The following is a 21,841-nucleotide window of genomic DNA, read 5'->3' as shown; positions in this document are numbered from 1 at the left end:
GGCTGAATGATTAAGGCAACTATCATTTTAGTATGGCCCATTCCTGGGATTCTTTTTTAATAAAAAGAAGTAGGGGAATGGACTGTAACAAATTTTAAAAGTAGGGGCACGCCGTGCCCTTCCGATCCCGCCCACTGCGACCACTGGGTCCACGGATGCACCATGTGGCCCAGGAGCCTTACCAGAGGGAATATTGCGTATGGCTAATGCTACTTCTTGATGATCAAATACAATGGGGTCTGCACTAAACTGGGTGAAGTGCTGCGAAGTGCAATAGTTCGATTTAAAAGAAGAGATATTAGTAAAATGGCATACCCAGTGTTCACAGGTAGTACATCACCCTATGCTAGCTTGACTCCCATGAATTTCATTTTAATTCAAGTTTCCTGTATTGTAACATAGCTTTAAAACGGCTCAAAGCATATTTATCTCCTCTCTATTCCTTTGCATATTAGACCTTCAGATAAAACGATTTTGCACTAAACAGTACTCGCTGCAGAATGCGGCGCGGATGGTGGGTCACAGTGGGAGATGTCCATAGCTAGTTCCCTGCATCTGCAGCCAGATCAGAGGCACTCCTGACGCCCTGGCCATACTGTGAGCCCAGACAGGCCAGACCTGTTTCCACTCGCACTTCAGCTTTCATTGCACTGCAGCTGGCTGCCGCTGGGTAGTGCTGTAGGAATAGAACACGCTTATTTACAGATGAATATAACTCCCAGGGGAGCTTGTCAGCAGCCTTATGGCTCTTTTTAGTCTGTTCTTCTAAATGCACGACTTAGCCTTTAAGTGTGGGTTGGCATTTCATTTCTGGCTGTAATTCAGGAGGAGGTGATGTCATTTTACCCTCTAATACAGGTTAGGCAGTCCACCAAATGTCTGAACTTTTCATTCGATTTGCCTTGTAAAGTCAGCCAGCTCCCGCGTCTGCACGTATTAATTCCGTGTGTCCCGCCCGAGTGCCAGCCAGTAAAAGAAACATTTCTACAGGTTTAGCGTGTATAATTTATATGTGGTTTTAGGAAGGCTTTTTGGTGTTTTACAGCAAGAATAGGACTGGAGGCAGGACCAGAAGCAGCCCTCGCATGATGTATGTGACTAGCCCTGAATGCTTAAGTTTGATGTGGCCATGGCGCGTGGGCCATGTAGTGTTGTGGGTCCTAGGCCCACATGCTACTAGACACAGACACGGTGGCTATACTTAGTTACCGGGGCCCTTTTATTTGCAGAGTCACGTCACTTGTGATGCCTGTGTTGAATGGGTGTGGGGTGCAAGTGTGTCCTGCCCTCTAGGGAGTGGCTGATAAACTCAGTGCCTACTGAGACACTAGGACATGTCCAGCACGACACTACATTCCTCCCAAACTTTATTGAAATTGAAACAAAGTCCAACCTATGTAAATAAACTATGCACATGGGACATCACACAGTCTCTAGGTCTTGAGAGGCAGTCTGCGGTGCAACGGTGAACAGGCGCAGCTGGGAGCCCCCGGGTATCTCGGCACATGTCCATAACTTAACCAGCTACTACTGGGTACGAACGATGCGCCGATGGAGTCCGGACTCTCTGGCAGCCTGTCCGTCAGATCAATGTCCACTTACACACTGTTAGATGACCGTGTGTGCTCTTACAGTTATGCTGTTGGTGTCTGACAACTCAAATGGGGTGCATTAGGAGCGTTGGTGGAGTCCCTATACAGAGTCTTTGCTTGAGGCATCTGGGCACTGGGCATGGTGACAAGACTTGCCAGGGGATCCTTCAGCCTCTTGGTGCTATGCAGGTGCAAGGCTCTACCCTGGTGTCGAGTGCTCTTTAGCTGGATTGAGTGATGCATATGGCAGTGAGGTTGTGGTTGCCATTAGACCTGGACGACAGGTGGTGATGATTCGCTCAGAGCGAGGGTAACTGGATGGACTGTGCAGCCACTTAGCTCTGTGTCTTTGCTGAGGCTGTTCTTCACCTGTGGCATCTGCGGTCATGAGCAGGTATGCTGTCCGATCTAGACTGCCAACGCATGTGAATTGATGGTCACCGCGGGAAGCGTTGGGGAGAGACACGATAATCGGTTACTGCGGCTTACATTTGGTTCTCCTATTGAGCTTTCTCCAGGGACGTCCACTTTGGTGGCTGTCTTGTCTGTTCACTTGGCTTGTGGTTCGAGTCCTCGTTCTTCTCCCCTTGTTGGTCTTTCTAGGGCTCATGTGTTTGTTCGGTTCTTCAGGGTGACATGGTTGTCACTCTTTGTTCCTTCTTGATGTGGCATCATGCCACATTCTCTTCCCAGTGTTGCGGTAGTGGCAGTTTGCCACTTGGGGTCGTGCAACTCTTCCCCTGCCTGTAATGGGCCATTGTACGACAGTCTTATGGCAGTGTTGGGGCACTCTCTTGATTGGCTCTGGTGGCCCACCATGGGGCTTTGCTGATGCAGTGGAGATGTAGAGGCTCTCTTCCTGCATTCGGGCCATGCTATGCCTTTACTTTCCTTTCTTTTCTGGGGAGCAATGGGTTCCTAGCGGGCAACCATGCTCTCTGTAAAACTTGCTTAGTGTCTGTGCGTGTCCCTGCTCTTCTCACCTGTGGTGGCAGAGGGCCACACTCTCGGGCATTCACCTCTGAGGGCGCGCCTCGCTAGGCCTTGTCTCTCCTGCGAGCACCGTTGGGCTTGAGCAAGCAGTCTTTTTTCTAGGGGCACACCGCACTCTTGGACCCAGTGACTGTTGTTGCTGGCTGATTAGCAGGGCCTTGCAAATGTAAAATAGTCTCCTCTTATTTGGGGCAATTCTCTGGTGGCATCCAGTGGCAACAGACGACCACCATGGGGAATGTAGTACTCCTGTTTCAGGAGAAAGTCAACCAGTTTGTCTTCTCTGCTCAAGACCACCAGGGGCATGCAGTAGTTAGTGTCTTGCTGTCTGATCAACTGGTCCCTGCTGTGCTCCAGGAGCCACTGTTTTGGCTGCCCGCAGTGAGGTCACAGGACCTAGCATACTCTTTGGTGAACAGGGCAGCCAATCCACCATTTAAAATGTACTTGCATGTTTCACTATACTAATTCAACACTAATCCTCTATGGGTCCTGGAGTAGCGTGCTACTCGCTGAAAAATCGCTTTGACGCCTCATCAGGGGTAGTAAGCGCTATATAATGCAAATTACAATACAATACATAGCAGTGCTCAAATTGGGGCCATTTATTTACAGACGTGTGCTGATTCTGGTACAGTTGGTCTGTAGGTGGAAATGCCGCCACACTTTTCAATGCTCTCCCGCTCTCACTTGCTGATTTTGGCTGCAGCGGGCAGTCAGTGTGCCTAATTGTTCTGTGCTATGTAGCATGGCTTCAATCTGTGCAAATTGCAGCTTGTCAATTACATCATGTTCACCCAGTCAGGCTGCTTCATTACCCAGTCACATGTTGTGCAACAGGTACCCGCTCAGTGGTGCTACAACCACCACTTCAGTCAGGCTGTTGCAGTGGCTCAAGCAGGCATGGTACAGGAAGGTGCTTGAAATGCAGGTGAGGGGCATGTACAATGATGGTGCAACACCAGTCCTTATCCATAGCTATTGTCAGCAGTGCCACCTCACACAACTTTGCTTGTTAAGTGGTGCTGCCACTTTACCTTAAAGAACCACAGTAGTCTGTTTCCTTTGCAGGCCGTTTCTATGTGGACTGCTCCCTTTCGACTGGTGCAGTAATTACTAATGGCCACTGGATGGCACTGCTGTTCACTGGGCTGCTGTGCTTCTCCCTCATTTGTTTCCGGGACTGATAGCGAAGGCAGTGCAGCTGACTGGCACCTCAGAAGATAGGGTGGCACTTTGTGCACCACAGCGGCATGTGTGTGGCGCTTGCTCTGCAGCGCAGAAGCCTCAGGACACTTGCTTCCTTGTCGGCAATGTCACAGTACTTCCTGCTTGTACGGCAGGCAGGGGAGGTGCCGCCATGTGCTGCGGGAGGTGAAGTCGCAGGGGCACTACTGGTTCATAGGTAGTGTCGAGCTGTGGTGGTGGGCCTCAGCAAGGCCTACCAGTGCTAGGGGTTCGACCTTCTCTGCACAAGTCCTCAGACCAATAGGATAGAAGTTGGCATGGAAACTGGAATATAAAATGCAACGTTTATTAAACCTCATGAGGTGGAACTACATTCACACAACACCGTTCGGTAATGTATGAAGTAGCACACTGAACAGAAGGAGCATGGTCCTTTTATACCCACACAGGGGCTCAAAAGAAGGCGTTACAAGTACAAGAAGAAGGTTTTAGGTACATATAAGGTCATACAGCAAATGTACAGTCAACAAGAGGGAGGAGCTAACAGTTGCTAATTCTAGTAAACACATCCTGACAGTTACAAACTAGAGGCAGCTGCATGGACAGCTGCAAGCTCAACTGAGCTTGTGCAGATTGGAAGAAGCTAAATATAGTTTGTTCCCAGACAGAATACAAGAGCAAACAACAGTAAGGAAGGACAGAGCACATGGTGAGCATGTGGTAGCACATGGCAGACAAGATGTCTGCCAAAAACAAGATGGCTTCCCCTAAATGCTAACCCCCGATCGCTGTGAATTTACAACAGGGCGGTGGCTACTAGTGTGGGAGCTTGGGTGGCAGTATAGCCACTTCACTTAGTGTTCATTTTCCATGTTGGCGGGCTGGGGTTCCTCGTTATGCACAGGGGTGGCAGGGCTGCTTTATCGGGACAGTGACCGCCTGAAACTGGGGTGCTCTCGCTTTCACCAGTGTCAAGGCAACATCAGACTGCTGCTGCCCCAAATATTAGTGCCTCACTGTAGACGTCTTCCGACAGCGCCACTCAGTCTTCCTCTTCGGGCAAGCCGTAGCGGCGATGCAGCAGGTGCGGTCCGCTTCTTGTGGTGCATGTCGGCAGTGTGGAAGCACCTAAGATCTGTGCTGCAGCGAGACTGGTCCCCCTTTCACAGCACTCGGTTGCAGTCACGTTGGCAACAGGTGTGGGGGTGCCTCATGCTCTGGCTACTCTCTCCTCCCACGACGAACATCAGAACGGCTGCCAGCAAGCATGAGGGGTCAGACCCGCATGTTGCCAATGTAGTGTTTTGGACCTTAGGCCCACATTCCACTTAAAATGATAACAAAGACATGGTGGCTATACTTAGTTAGCTGGTCATGTGCACATGCACCCAGGACCTTTTATTTGCAGGGTCACTTCACTCGTAACGCCTGTGTTGGATGGATGTGGGGGTGCAAGTGTGTCCAGCCCTCTAGGGAGTAGCTGGTAAACTCAGTGTCTGCTGAGACACTAGAACATGTTAAGCACGACACCACAGGCCATTCATGGCAAACAGGGGCTATACATACTCCAAAGTGCTTTGTTTCAGCCTCCTTGAGTCAATGGCTTCTCTTGCTCAGGAACTTGATGCTATTGGCTTGAGGCAATGTCAGTCATGTATTGGATCAGTCCGTAGGAGTTTTTTTGTCTCACCTTCTTTCTATTGTCTACTTGGATGGATACCTCTTCCTTTGGAATGCATGGGTGACTGCTTTACATCTGCATCACACATTCAGTGCTTTTTCTCAACCATGCATTGTGCACATCAAACAACCTATTGCGTAATTGTTTTGCACTAGAGCAGACATTTTATTGCTTTTTTTCAGTGCTTCAGTGCAAGTATCAGTTTAATTGGTTTGCCAGTGGTTGTACTACAGGGTCTCTCTAGTTCAAAGCAGACGTATTCATCTGGAGCATCAGGCTGGCTCACCTTATCACAGTGACTGATCCAAATTTAAGAAAAGAGTAGCACTGAATGATTATGGCACCAATGGTGGCTGCCAACTACGGAAAGTGGTGGCTCAGCCAAACGAGTGGGTGCATGCAATTCCATTAACTAAATTGTTGACATTCATTATTTTTTAGTTAAAAAAAGGTTCTTTGATGTTTGAGGTAACAATTAAAAGAAGATGCACACAAATAAATTGAATATGTTAGTTTAGTTTTAAACTTTTTTCGGTTATCACATAAGAACAACCATAAAAGTACAAATAAATCATCACATTTAAAAAAATGTCCTTAAAACACAGTTCAATTAAAACAAAGATAAAAATATGCTCGTCTTATTTCAATTCATTTAGATGATCGTTTTTCAAAATCTAAAAACAGATTTAAAATATACAGACAAAGATGCGACAGCTAAAATATTATCTAATATTTGTAGTTCTAAAAAAGCAGGGCGACATTTGTTACATTCCATAATCTTCAGTAAGGGCACAATCCATCTCCTCCTAGGATTTATGTAAAATCTACAGAAATATGAATGTCTGACTGCTTGGACAGATCATCACAAGGGTACTTAATAAGTTGTTTGCACCAAGTATTCATAACAGGGAAGCTAAGGGATCTAAATAACAAATTTAGTCTAAAACGCGTCAGTAAGAACCTCTCAAAATCACTCATTTTCAATCTAATGTATGGTTGCATGTAATCTGAGGTCACTATTAATTGATGTGCGACCACAGTTTTCTTTGCTATTTCTGTATTAATTCTTAGGTCGCCCAAATACCTCATACATGTACCTTTAAGGATTTTCTTAGGAAAGTGGCTAATACTTGTGGGGTCATCATAATATTCCCGGTGGCCTATGTTTGTAAGAAACGTCATCACATAGCTTAGCCCCCCCACCTTACCAGCGTTATCTAGGCTCATTACGTCCCTTAGAATAGAGCGATTAAAGGCGCATTCCTCAGTTGACCAGACCCTATGCCACAGAAGAACCGGGGCAACCCTAATGATATCTTCTAAGTAGGGTTCCCCTAGCTCAGCATGGCAGACATAAGTTGATACACTATCGGGAACTGCTAGGTTCTAAAAGAGGGATTTCAAAAAGGTGTTCTCCACCACCCGTAGTGGTTTCACATTTACATGCCCCCATAATCCTGTGCCATATGTGGCAACTGCCACACAAGTCGCTCTATAAACAGTTAAAAGCTCCCCAATTGTTTTTTTGCCCATCCTTCTACTAAAAGTTTTCAAAGCCATTATAGATTTACAAAACATTAATCTCCTGGTTTGTATTGCATCATTCCATCGACCTGTTTGGTCAAATAGTACGCCAAGATATGGAAAGGTGGGGGTGTGCTCAAGAGGTCTTGAGCCAACATATATTGTTTTTTCCTTTTTGTGTTGCCCAGGGCCATAAGTCATGCTAAAGGTTTTAGTACAGTTGGTTTTCATGTCTAGGTTGTTCATTCATTATTAACCATTGTTTGCATGGCCAGCGTTGTCCTGGCCATCAAAACTGCATCGTCAGTGTATACGAGCGCCGGGACAGACCGTTTGCCGACAAGCGGCATGTCCCTACACCCCTCTAACATTATTCTTTCAAGGTCATTAATATAAATTGTAAAAGAAAAGGAGCGAGGACGCAGCCTTGCCGCAGCCTTGCAATAGTAAAGGGATCAGTGCACTCTCCATTTTTCCCATACCTGACTCGGGCAGTAGGCCCGGCATAAAGTTCCCTGAGAAAAATAATTATATTTTTCTCTACCCCTAGGTTCTGAAGAACCATCCATAATTTAGAATGGGTGAAGCAGTCAAAAGCTGACGTTAAGTCAGCAAATGTTACAAACATGCGACCACCCTTCGCTTTAGCGTATTTTTCTAAAAGTAAATGCAGATTAAGACATTGGTCGATGGTGCCCAGGCCTTTCCTAAAGCCATACTGCAGGTCGCTAATTTTGGAATGTTCGTCAGCCCAAGATTGCAGTCTGTTTAAAATTATTCGGCCAAAAATCCTAATGGTAGAGTCAAGGAGTGAAATAGGGCGATAGCATTGACAACTCGATCTGTCGCCCTTTTTGTATATTGGAACAATTATTGACTCACACCATGAGGGTAACAAGCCATTTGAGCAGGATGCATTGAAGAGTTGGGTAAGCAGCGGGCCCCAAAGATCCATGTTGCACTTATAAAGATCAACTGGAACGCCATCAGGGCCTGGAGCTTTTCCTCTTGCGCTTTCATTTATGCTCACGATTACTTCGTTCAGAGCACTACCCAATTCCAATTTAGTCCTAGTCTGTGCTGTTTCTATCCTTACAGCATCCTCAATTGGGGCTTGGTCCAAGTCGCTTTTAGCACAATACAGTTCTTGATAATGTTTAATCCACTCATTATCAGAAATGGCTATTTCTACTCTGGCCTTTGTTTTATCAGAAAAAAAGGCAAATTTACTACTTTCCAAAAAGCCACTGAGTCTTTGGACTGGGACGCCTCACACAATGCGTCCCATGCTTCGTTTTTAATGGTATCTTTCCTCTTCCTCAGAGTTTTCTTGTAGTTCTTCCTTAACACCTTTATTAAGTCAATATCTCTTGTAGATGCATTTAAGGCAAGCTTAAGTTTGGTATAACTCTTAGTGCAGGCTGTATCAAACCAGCTCGATTGGTTCTCCTTGACATTTTTTATCTCTACCCAAAGACTTTTTAAATGTGTTCGGCAATAATCTTAAATTTGTAATTACTATCATATCATCCGCATTTTCCTCAAGACAAGCTTCAATATTAAAAATTACATGTCTTTAAATTTTTTATCAAAAAATCTTCAGGTACCACTTTGCTCCATTTTAGGGTGTAACCATTCTGCCGACTCAGATCAATATTCCGTACATGCTCAATTGGTGCACGTGTCTTGGGCCAATCTTTACCTAGTTTTGTTATCTCCAGGCTTAAGGGGAAATGGTCACTCAGAGGATTATCAAGAGTTTTAAACTCTTGGACCTCCCCGCCATATCTGGCCGAAATCAAAACAAAATCTATAGTGGTATATGCTCCTCTGTCATTAAACGTTGGGTGGAATGGGACATCACTGCGGCAAATTCTTTTCGCAAACCCCAGATCACAAGTAAAAATTATCTCAGTTAGGTGATCCCCATAGATGGTATGTTCAAAATGACTTAAGCCGGTCAGCTTATCCATCATTAGGCCACATGTACCCTTTTCCCCACCTGTACACAAGGAGCAATTGAAATCCCCGCCCCAAAGGACACAGACTGTTTTTACTCTTCCTTCCAGCAAACATTTAATGTCTTTGCCCAGGTTTTTCATTGTTTGTCCATGGCTTCCTCCAATACATTATTATAAAAGTTAATGACAATCATATGAAGCTATGAATCAATGACTATCCTAATTATGTGATAGTACCTGTTATTAAAAACCATCTCAATTTTGCGGCACTTAAGCAGGTTCGACACATAGGTGCATTGTCCCCTTTAGCCCTACCATGTATTGAGCTAATTGCCGGTGAGTGAAAGGTCTTGAAGCCACACAGATGTAAAGCCTCTGTCAACCATGTTTCCTGTAGGCTTACTATATCATGTTCATCGATCAAATTTACCCAATTGCTGTTTAACATTTTTGATTTTTGGCCCGCGATGTTCCAAAATATTATTGACCATGTTCCCTTTATATTTGTGGCGTCCACCATGTTAATGGGTCCACAAATGCCTGCTTCATCTACTGTCCGCATATTAACATCATTACCACTATTGGCGTAATACCTGCACATTCCTTATCAATTTCCCCTGAGCCTGTTCCTTGTTCCACCCAACTGTTTCGAACTCCTTTAATAGCCTCTCCCTGATTCAGGCTTTCATTTTCAGCAGGGGGAACCGGGTTGACACTATGATGACTAAGCCCCAGTCAGTCCACCCCCTCCAATCCTTGGAGCGTATCAAAACGGTTAAACAAGGGAATGCGGAACTCATTTCTATGTGCATGGATTGGTCCCCTTTGCTGGATTTCTCTCACATTTAACGGAGCAAAGGAAGGGCCGAAACCAGAGAATGGGTGAAAGTAGCTAAAATCAAGGCTTTGGATACCACCATCACCTCTGTGGCCTTGCCAATCACAGATATACCTTACCACCCTTGTGTCTCTAAAATTCACAATGATGAAGTCTCCTCTTAGCTCCTTCGTTCTATGGCCCAACCAACTCACTCTTCGAACAAATAAGATTTCCGCGAGAATGTTTCTCGGGAGTGGTCTATTGTTATTAAGCCAAAAAGTAACCTTATTTTTCAATTCGCTGTGGCTTTCTGCTTTACCATTGTGGATCTCAGGAACCCCTGTCAGTATCATTGTATAAGGGGCTGATTCGGGCGGTAAGTCGATGCGTGGGTGCTTAATTTTTTGATTCTCAGCACTTATACTTCCCTGTTCAATGTTAGTTATTTCTTCAACCGGCACCGGTGCTGCAGTTTCCTTTCCGCCCCCCCAGTCTCTTTTGCTCCTGCCCTAGTGGTTGGATTTGTCCTTTCTCCCGCCTTCCTGTTCACATTACAGTTTGCTTTTTGTAACCCATTCACTGTATTTGGTATTAAAGGGGGTGTATCTGGTGTAATGTTAATGGTCTCATGAGCTATTCTAGTGTGTGATGCAGAGCCTAAGTTCTGTATACTAGCAGCAAGAGTTTCCAATGTATACGAGTTAGCTGTTGCAACCCGTTCTAACTTCCCCAAATTCTCATTTATTACTTTCACTCTTTCAAGTATAGGTAGCATTAAAGACTTTATTAGCTGCTCTACTTGTTCTATAAAGGCTTCAGGGATTTGCGATGTTAAAGAGAGTCGCTGAGACGGCTGTAAGGTAGGAATATTTGGAGTTCTAGTGGACAGTCGTGGGGTTTCTCTATTTGATAATGATTGGGTTGATGTTGTCAAATTCCCCTCTTTGTTGGGTATTTTAATTACTTTCGGACATCTTCCCTTTTGCGTTCCTCCCCACGCTTTCTTTTACCAATTGGTGCTAGACCTGTTGCTCGTTTTTTAGATCGTAAATCAATAGAGACATTGGGAGTGCTCACTTCTGCGGGTCTATTTTCTACTGATAAAGTGCTTTCTATTGTGATATTGACCGAGGTACACACAATAGGCCCGGCAGACCCTATACTCACCCCCGAAAGTCTGTCACCATTAGATGTCTGGGCGCATGGCTGTTCCGGTGTTATAGCTGACATAATAGTGCCCAGTGATGAACGCTTAGAATATAAAGGTTCTAATGATAATCTCCTTTCAGTTAGGGCTATTTCATGCTCTAAAACTACCACAGCTCTAGTTATGAACTGGTCCAAAGTCCCTTTGATGGTCCCCCAAATAGAGCCTGGCGCTGCTTTCCTCCCTTTCCCTGATCGCAGCGCCATTTCCCTGGCTGTTTAAATGACTTTATCTTTGTAAAAAATGCCTAGAAACTAGTAACAACAGCAAGATAAATGTATCCAGATCAAAGTACATACAATGATGCATAAGCAATAAATGAAAGTCTCACTTTGGTAACCACACGTTAGAAGGATGGCCCAGCCCAGCCTCCGCTGGCCTACAAAGGCCTTAGACGCCCCGCCCTTGTCCCGGGCTTCGACCACGCGCGTCCCGCGCTGCCTGGGGCCGCCCGCTGTTTAAAGCGCCTCCTGGCTCTGATTGATGACGCGCTAGAGCGGCCCCACCAAGACTTCTGGGGGATGTAGTCCCGCGGTTGGATTGGCAGTAGTAATGAATCCGCGGCAAGGCTGGAAACAGCCGCGGAAGGGCAGGCGAAGGTCCTGGCGCTCAGCGCCTCGTCAGCAGAAACACAGGGGCAATGGTCCCGGGCAAGTAAGGAGTCTCGCAGCGTCCCGAAGGCGGGGGACGAAGGGGAAGCGGAGCTAACCCTGACACGGCCCCAGCCGTGTCCCGGGGAAGCCCCGGGGCGATTGACGATCGAGCAACCCTCAGACAGGCATAGCCCCGGGAGGAACCCGGGGCCGCAAGGTGCATTTTGAAGTGTAGATGATCGATGTGTCCTGCAATTCACACTAATTCTCACAGCTAGCTGCGTTCTTCATCGACACGCGAGCCGAGTGATCCACCGCCAAGAGTCACAGGCAACTTTTCGGAAACGTTCGCCCACCTACGGGCGCAGGAGAGGCGGGAGGAAGACGACGCAGTCCGTCCACCGCCCGCGCGGCGAGACAGCCCGGGCGCCCCGTTCAAGGCTTCCCCTCTGGGAGTCAGACTGCACCGTTGGGAGAAAATAAACATTGCCAGGCGCTCGGCCCGGGAGTCCCTCCCCCCCCCCGCCCTGCGGGAGAGGAAGGGGGTCTCCCGGTGTGACGGGAGCAGGCTGCCCCGCAGCCGCCGGTCCCTCCGTGGGTAACCGGGAGGGACCGCACGAGTCTTTCCAACCCCTCGGCCCGGCAGCATGGGACCAGGTCGAACCGGGTACCTGGCAACAAGGGAGGGTCGCTCCACCTGCACGTCGGCCGTCCGTCGCCAGGCGGCCCGAGCCGTGCCTTCCCCTTTTTGATGGAGCAAATAGCAGTGAGAATGTCATCCATGTGAATAGCCTCATCTAAGGAGGGAAAATCTATGTTAGGATACTAAGATCATTAATAGAGGATACATATTGAAGACTATCATCTTGGTTAGCCTGGGAATTCGGAATGTTAGAGAGTGTGGAAAAAGTTAGTGTATTCAGATAGTATATCTTCATTTTTATGGACGGTGCTGTTAGTGGAGGATAGGAGAGAGTCTTTTTTAATATGATCCTTATTAATTTTGAGGTAATTAGCAAGAAGTTTCCCAGCTCTATTTGTCCACCCTAATATTTGGCACTCGCTTTAAGGAGATATGAGGAGCCATTCTCTGTAGATTAAATATCTGAAGTCTCATTTTCTAAAAACAAGGTTGTCGCAAAGATTTAGTAATTTTGTGTGAATTTAGAGTCCAAAAGATGAGTTGTTAAATCTCCAATGTTTAGTACCAGAGTAGCAGGAAGAAGAGCTAAATCTAGTGTAATAGGGACATGGTCGGAGATTAAGATGGAGCCAATAACTGAATTGATAATATGTTGTGCAAAGGGCTTTGAAACAAACAAATAGTTAATGCGAGATTGAGAAGAATGTGGAGGGGAGAAACAAGTGTTCTTGGAGGGTAGGATTGGAGAATCTCCAGGCATCAATAAGGGATCTGTGTTCTATGGTGGGGTAAATTGGGAGTGCATGTGTGATGGGATAAAAGTCGATTTAGAGTGTTGATCAATAAATGGGACCAAAACCATGTTACAATCACAGCCAATAATTAAATATTCATCCTTTAGAGACATCAGTTTAGTAAATCCCTCTGGCCAGAAAGTTTTATCTGAGGTAGTGCGTGCATAAACATTAAAATTCATAATGGGTAATTTATTTATAGTCATGTATACAGTAACCCACCTACCAATAGAATCATTGTCTTGGGAAAGGACTTGAATAACTAAGGACGTGTGGCATAGAATGCGTTTCTTCGAACCTGAAGATGCAAAAACATGGCCAACCCACTGTTTTATAATCTTCAAAAACGTAATTGTCTGATACATGCGTTTCTGGCTATAAAACAATCTCACCATTTGGTTTAGAAATATTGGTTAAAACCCTCTGACACTTTATAGGCAAGCCGAAACCTTTAACATGCTATCAAATAATTCTTAAGGCAATTTAAAAGAAAGCAAACCCTTATAGCTTTGAAACTGTAATAATGACAGCAAAATGGCAATAACATATACATGATGCTGAGGTTCCGTGAATTCTGAACCTGTGTTTTAAATGTCCTGGTTCCGTTACGATTTTGGTAGCAGTGAACCGTAACTAATGAGTTATTCAAGTACGAGTGTTTCCGCCATGTTACACACAAGGATTCACTGTGTATTTGCAGATTCCGTTGTGAACCATAGTTTCCATTTTGTGTAAGGCAGCCATTTTGTAGTTGCCCTCACATAGGCCGACGACTTTGGCTGAACTAGTCTTTTTAAGGACATGTACACCTTAGCTCGAGTTCGTGCTGACTCCTGTTTGACCAGAGTGAACTGACCCTGTTGCCTGAAGCTGACCTTGTTAAACCAGTTCCTGCCCTTTAGCTTATCAAGATTAAGGATCAGAGCACAGGACATCATAAAGTTTTACTGCACACAAACATGCCTTATCCTACTTCTATCTGTTTCTGTTTCTTCTTTTATGGTCTATTTACGATATGGGTTGTGGTCCTTTTTATTATGGGTTTGTCCGGCTTGTCTAAAGAAGAATGTTGGGTTTGTTCAATGATTGATTATGGGCCGGACAACTGTAAAATGGGTTTGTCGTCATGCAATACTTTTGTTGTGGAAACATGTGATTGGTTAAACTGTAAACAAGGAATGTTTGCCTGAAGCATAATGTTTGCCATAAAAAGGGATGACTTGCTTTGTAAAATTGAGCAGTCTCCTGAGAACTCATACCGTGATGATTTCTAGGACTTCTGTTACTGGCTGCAGCCAATAAATTTGATCTTTGACGCCACTCAGAAGTACCCCGTGTCTCTGTATTCTAAGACAGGTGAACTCGAAGACTTTGGGCGTGCCCCTGGCGCCGCTGGGTATTAAATAACCCGGTTCTTCAATGCAATAAATCAAAGAAGTGAAATAATAGCAAAAAAGGTTAGTGTGAGAAAGATTGATAGGAGTCATGAGAGAAGAAAGAATAGAGAACAGAAAAGGACAAGAGTGAGATATGTAAAGAGATAGAAAGCAGAAAGTAAAGATCTGATACACAGGAAATAATAACAAAAAGGACATATCTATATGACAAACAAAAGCTTGAAGGATGTGGGATCATGAAAGGGGGATGACACAACCGAACTACGAACAATCGACAAATGGAAGAGAGATCAGACCACATAAATACAATAGCTGTGGAATCTCAACAAGTCACTGAATATGCCTTAAAGAGAGGATACATACATAATGAAAACCAATCAGAACAAATACAAAGTGAGAAAACATTATCTATAGTACAAATTGTAAGTCGAAAACTGATATCTAAGAAAAAATTAGCTGAAGAACAAAAATCATAAACCAAGTGATAGTAAATTTAGACCTGTCCGTCAACTCGTCTCTGCAATTAGCATTAAGTTCCTGCAGTAGGGAGAGATATTTATAAATACTACTTTTGTTATTGTATGTTAACTTGAATAAACACAGGTGGAATAAACCACATCTGGCAATGAGAGTGCGGAGAGCTGGTTGCATATCAAGAAACTTCTTCCTTCTATCTATTGTAGCCTTGACAAAATCCTGCGCAAAAAATAAGTTGGAACCAGATCATTCAATACCACCTTTGGCCTTTGCTGCCTTGATAACCTTAAGGAGATCCAGATATTCTGATAAGTAAAGGATTATTAGGTTTCTGTGAGGTTTGAGCAGTTCAAAGGAGCGGAAGTAGTTAAGTCCAAAACTTTTGGAAAAAAGGTTTGAAAAAAAGACCTAGCATCAGAAACCTCCACTCCTTCAGCAAGGCCATAAATGAACCAATTATTTCTTCTGTTTCAATATTCTATATCTTCTGCATTATTTTTCAAGGACAAGATTTCAGATTGCAATGAGTGTGCTGTGAGCGCAGTATTCTGAAGCACCGCAACTCTTTGTTCCATCTGAGTAACTCTATTGTCCACAAATGACCACATTTTCCTTTAAAGTTTGTAGTTTCCTATTAGTGTCTTTGATCGCCCGAATTTCTTCAAGCAGCAGCTCCATTGAAATCTTAGTGTAGGATTTATGGGGCGGAAGGGTCCTTTATGTCCCTTTTGTGCATTGACGCACAAGATGTTGTAGGTTGCTTTGAGGGTGACTTATTCATAGAGGTGAGTCGAGCCTCCGTCATATTAGAAGGAGAATCCTGACAAGCACCCTCAGAGTCAGCTATATTTTCCAGTACATAAAAAGGGTTAGATGAAGCTAATGGAGTAGTAGGCTTAGAATATAATGATTTGTTAGAGTTCAGGTGTAAGCTTCTGGTTCTGCCCAGATGGGAGTGAAGTGGCAAGCAAGGAAGAAAGGGCACAGCAGTTCAAAGCAGGTGGCAAGCAGATGAGAAGACACATTAGTAAAGTCTCTCTTTATTCCAAGCCTAAAGGTAATTAAAAATAAAGTGATGAAGAAATTCTTCAGTAGAACAGATATTTACGTTTCCATAAAGATTCTTTTCATAAGCTGCAACCTCCTGGAGAGTTCAGACTAGAAGCAAGCATCAAGAGATAAAAGAAATGGGCGAGCACAACTCTCTCCTCAGCAAGCCTGCTGCATATTATATCAAGTGTGTATAAAAGGGGCAGAAATGAACGTTTCTGATGAACCTGCAGCATCTAGATAGTTTTGCCTCGTCATTATCTGATAAGCTGGCATGAAATCAGCTGCTTAAAAAGGAATGCGGTTCATCTCTCCGTCGCAGCCATAATGGAGCTCTGAGGAAGGCAGCCATCCTGAGTGGCGCCAAGCCACTCCACCCAAAAGTTAAAATGTTTAACTTCAAAACGTTAATGTAATGCATGTTGGTGATTTAGTGCACATTAAATAAATTGAAAAAGTAAAATAAAATATTCACTTACCTTTTTGCATGTCCTTGCTCTGGTACCGGTGTTCTTCTCTCGTCCAGTGCCGGTCCCAGCCAAACTCCTGTAACCAATCCTGATGTGTGGAAAATTAGTGCGTTTTGGTGAACATTATCTGCGCCATCTTGCCTCTTCCCTGATGCCACACTTTTGCCGTGCGCGCCCGCCATTTTAAGATGCCCCGATCAGAACAAACCCTTTTGCATGCCGCTGGCCCCTGACATAGCCCTTTGCCTTCGCTAAGCCCGCACGCTGACCACCCCCTGCTTGCACCTGCCTTGAGTCATAAACCCCTCTTCGGCGCTGCTCTGCCCCAGGCCCTCATCCTGTTCCCAGCGCGACGCCTCCCTGCTTTCCTTTCATGATCTCCGGCCCTTAGATGCAAACCCCCTTTTTCCCCGTGTGCCCGTTTTGTCCTCCCCGTTCCCAAGCCGACACCCAGCTCTGCCGATACCATCCTTGCCCCTCCCCGTACAATAGAAAGCTTCCCCCATCAAAGAATCCCCGGGTTGATCAAAGCCCCCACCCCATGAGATCCGATCAAACTCCCCACATTCCGTGAATCGGCGGATTATCCAGCTGCGCGATGCTCATCACCTGTTGTGACTAGGGTGGGGACTTCAACTGTAAATGTGTGTGGGAACGGGCCCAAAGGGGAATTCTGAGGATGTCTTTCCGTACATCAAAGTATCAACGAGAATGTGTTACATGTAATAAAGAGATAAACTTGTGTATAAGAGGCCAGGCCTCCGGGATGCAGTTAGAGCACCTCAGAACGATACCTTCTGTCCGTTTCGTTGTGTTCTCCTCCGGAGAGAATAAAAAAACCTTGTTTCCTGCTTTCCAGTCTCCAGCGCCTGCCTCTTCATTGATTTAAATAACTAGAGGGTCACAGAGGCAATACTGCCGGGCAAATATCGATTGTCCCCGACCCGAATGAACTTTTTACAATTGGCGTCCCAAGCGTGGGGCCCATCAGCGACTCGTGGATCCAGTGGGAGAGGTCCCGACGACAGAGTGAACGACTGCAACGATCGGGAGAGCTCTTGCCCAATAGACCCTCGTCTGGCAGCCGATCATCCGAACTTCACTAGTTCCGAACAGACCTCTCTCGAGTGATCTACGGTCCTGACTGGGAACCATCAGGAGTGCCGTGAGAAATACGAGAAAAAGAGGACGATCGGGCGCTGGATTCGGAAGACAAGAAACTGTCCACATGGTCCGGGTAAGGTCGTGTTGCCACGACAAGTTGCGAAAATTTGTTTTGATTGCTTGATTGTTCAAAATACTAGTATTGCTTTGTTTATTTTTATTTAGAGATTCACTGTCTGCAAACGGAGAAACAACAGGCTCCCTCTCCCTTTGCAAGCAGTGGAGGATAAGTAGGGTAGCAGCCGTGCTTGTTCTTTTTCTCCCCCACTCAATAATTGCTTGAAACTGAACTGTTGTTCGCAAACTATTGTTTCCTGGAGATTCCCTGTCTGCAAGTAGGGAAGAGACCACCCTTTTTGCAGATAGTGAAAAGGGTAGGTGACGCAGATCTTTGCGGACCTACTCATTCTCCCCATTGTTATTTATTGGTCGTTTGGTTTTATATATTTTTTTTGATCCATGAGGTATTCACTACCTGCAAACAACGTAGAATAGAAATATTCTGTCTAGTCTTTGCACCTAGTGATAAGATAGGCAGTGCTGACTTTTTAGTCCCTCGTTACGAGCCGTCATGTCTGTCTTCTCCCCATTGATAAATAGCCTGTTTAGCCCGGACCGGGTGTTAGAGGTGGACCATATAGCTCCACTAGAAGGCACCCCTAATAAGGACATGTTCATAAACTATGGGTTAGTCACCATAGCTTATAATAAATTATGGCACAGGTATACCGAAGATAGCCAAGACAAACAGTGGCCACTGGCAGGATCCTTTGACCTTGATAAAATAGAAACGTTAGAAATAGCCCTTCGAAATAATAAGACGACGCCAATTATGCTCGACAGTCTCGGTATGTGGCGCAGAGAGGCTACGAAACGACAGAGAAAAGACGAGGATAAACCAAGTAGGGAAATATACCGACAGGACAACCCCAGGACACCGCTACCCACAACTTATCCCCCGACACTACGCAAAGGACGACCAGACTTAGGGTCAGACCAATGCGCTTTTTGTAGGTATGTCGGACACTGGAAAGCCCAATGCCCGACTCTACTGAGCGTGAGTAAAGGCAAAGGGCCGACAAGAACGACAGACCGACAGTACGAGAAAAGGCGCGAGACAGAGAAGAACCCGACTTACATAGACAGACCAGACAGAACCACCACGTTTGATTATGCCCGATGGCACAGATTTCGCCAGGAAAATCTCAGCGGCATGATCAAGTTCTCCTAGGTCGGGCAATGTCAAGACGGGAACCCAGCCTCGTTTAAAATTCACAGACGGAAAGAGATAATTATGACCAATAACTGTTTTTATATTTGTCTTGGGTCTTTGTATGTCGTACTTGTACTGTCCCCCGTCTGAGTTTGTGTGTATGTAATGTACAAATCTGCGTCATCCCTCTACACGTGTTTCCGTGTTACCCAACCTCTGTTAGCAGAAACTTAGCATAAAAACAACCTGAAAAGAAAGAAATGGTAAAGCAAAATCCGTAGACCATTAATGAACTTGAACTTTTAATTTAACACAACAAACAAGGAATAATAACGATAAACTGTAGAAAGTGAAAGTCAAACAGAACATTCGCCCCCCCCCCCATTCTGGAACCTTCCAAAGTAGGGCAGGGTTACGGCTACGCCCAACCAACGGCAACCCATATAAGGCGAGCCCCGCCGCCAACTCTTGGTCAGGAAATCTTAACGTATGGGGGAGCCGGAGGAGAGGCAGGAGCCCGCAGCCTGGGCATTTGCAGGTAGTCCCGCCACATGTCTCCTTGGCCGGCCGCAACGGGCCTGGAAAGACTAAGGTAGTCCCGCCACATGTCCAAGAGGAGAGCGAGGCACCTCTTCCTTTTCTCTTCCATCACAGCCGCAGCAGTCCTGGACGGCGGGATGTCCTGCACGTACCTCCACAACAATCTGTCCAAGTTGGGCTGGGAGGGAGAGGCGACGCGGACGAGCCTCTCCCACCTCCACCGGTAGGAGGTTTCCCAGCCCCCAGCCCGACGCCGAACACCCCCAGTCAGGCGATGGTGCCCAATACTTGCGCAGCACCGAACGTACAATGGTGGCACCCCAGTATTTGCGCAGCACCGAACGTACAATGGTGGCACTTGGGGAACACCGGATGTGGAGAGGCCTTCATGCGGGGCGATGAAAAAGGAGCGGCATGGAGTGCACCGGGAGAAGGAGACGATGTGAACGAGTCTCCCTCGCCCCCAGGTGGGGGCATCACAGCTGCACCCCAGCTGAACGTCCCGCTCTCACAAAACAGGGACCTCTTCCTTTCACTCCGAAGGGTCTCTTCCATTCTTGCAAACTCGACGAGAGTGGCCCCTGTAGGGCCTCAAAATGGCGTCTGGATCCGCTGGAAGGCGGGCCCCGGCCACTAGAGTAACTTTGGCCAGCCATACAACTCGAACATTTGTCCCATGGAGCACGAGCCCCCATCTCCGACAGCATCTCCGCAGCCTTGAAGATCATACAAAGGTCCCCGGCGGAACCTTCGGCCTTTGCAGGTTTCCGGTAAGGGACGGCTGCCTTGATCGCCAACGAAACAAACATGACATTGCCACACCTTCTGTTAGCGTGAATTCTAGAACTGCCGAAAAGGACTCTGGTCCAAACTGCCAGTAATGGAAACATTTCCCCCTGATGCTGCTTCCGGACTGTGCCGGCCCCGCCCAAAATGGCGCTGGTATCAATCGGAACTTACGAACACCTCGTGGTGTTCCTTCGCACTAATATAAACTTGATGTTCTGAGATTTTATATGATCCTTTGTACACTTGGCTAGAAAAGACGAAGAGAACTCACTCGATGAATAGTGTGAAAAGATCCCCGTTACAAATGTTGATTACGAATGTACAATGTATTATATTTTTATAACTGATGTAAACCTCATTTACGACGCACACGTACGGTATGCATATAGGAAATCTGATTACAACTGTTATGATTATGCTTCTAAATTATGAAAATATATGCCCCCGAACCCCCAGCCAATTAATAGACGTTTTAGTCTCTTACAAATGAATGAGTAAAACTTTCCGATGTTTTTATTGTTGCAAACGACACCCCCCACTGTACGCACTTTAGCCATTGCCACGACCGACCAAATACGACCACACCCTCCTAGTCCATATGCTGAAATGAATTTGCAAAATAAAGTCTTTGAAACTATGGACGGGTATTGCATGCTTTATTTTAAAACAATATGGGATGGGTAGGAAAGTTCTTTTTCTGTGCACCCTACTCTGCTCTCTCTTTAAGGTTAAAGGAAGATGGTTGCCCAGCCCTGGAGGACGGATCGGATCGACAACACGACACTCCGCCTTAAAAGTACGCGACTGACTCATGAACTCTCGCGTAGAGGAAGACCGTGACTTCCAAGGATGGGTAAAACGAATGGTGTAAATGAGGGAATGTAAAAGGAGGGTGAAATGAAATAATGTAAATATTGTAAAGTACAACGTTCCAAAGTAGCAGGGACCCGAGAACCGAAGAACTTTAGAACGCCACGGCGTTGAAAGAGGTTTAAGGATCCCGATGGTGAGATATATCCTTTGACTAGATACCTCGCACTAGGCACCTCTGGTTTCCTTTTTATGTTTCCCCGCACACGCCCTACATGAACACACTACCCCCCCTCGACTCCGAAAACCATATCCCCGGGGACCCTGCCCCAAGGAGGAAAGACGAGTAAGAGGTAAGTAAAGGACTTATGAATCCATGTATTTGAATACGCGCGAATGCTGTCTCCCCCACCCCCCCTTTTTTCCTCCCTCTGCAGGTTACATCAGAGATTACAGCCAAGGTGTGGCGAAGATCTGAGACCTTGCCATGTCTAAATACACGAAACGGACTAGCGCCGCAGGGTGGTGTCTAAGCACGCCTGCAAACTACTCACGTATCGAACAAACCCGAAAAATTAGCACAACCTGATAAAAAGTGATCACCCTTAAACCAGACCGGACGAATGAACCCATGTCACGTATGATGCGAAACTGTGAGGGAATGTGTGTGTGTGTGACTGAGGCGTTGACCCAACTGGTCAAAGGACCGAGAATGCGAGAAAGTGCGACAAAATGGTACCTCCTTTTTCTTCTTTCCTTTTCTCAAAGCACGTCCCCTCTACCCTGTCTAATGCTCAAACTGCATGATTACAAGATTCTAACGCGGACTCGTGAATACCCTTTACTGTGTAATGCACTAAATAGCCTTTCTTGAATGCACTGCCGCCCTCTCTGTTGCACGTGTACTATTTAGCCTGCCGTTGCACTCTCTCTCT

General features: G+C 45.9%; 1 protein-coding gene and 1 non-coding gene across 3 annotated transcripts in view; one reads left to right on the top strand and one right to left on the bottom strand.

Annotated features, from left to right (window-relative positions):
- The window catches only part of ATP8A2 (ATPase phospholipid transporting 8A2), a 1,791,179-nt gene that overhangs the window by 587,426 nt on the left and 1,181,912 nt on the right, over positions 1 to 21,841 (top strand). The gene's annotated exons all lie outside the window — the stretch shown is intronic.
- Positions 11,731 to 11,885, bottom strand: LOC144774568 (5.8S ribosomal RNA). Its single transcript, XR_013600364.1, has one exon. It is a non-coding gene; the product is annotated as a 5.8S ribosomal RNA (ribosomal RNA).

This window comes from Lissotriton helveticus, chromosome 8 (assembly GCF_964261635.1).
Source record: "Lissotriton helveticus chromosome 8, aLisHel1.1, whole genome shotgun sequence".
Taxonomy (NCBI): Eukaryota; Metazoa; Chordata; class Amphibia; order Caudata; family Salamandridae; genus Lissotriton; species Lissotriton helveticus.
Note: the sequence above shows the minus strand (reverse complement) of the source record. Positions and strands in the feature narration are given on the sequence as shown.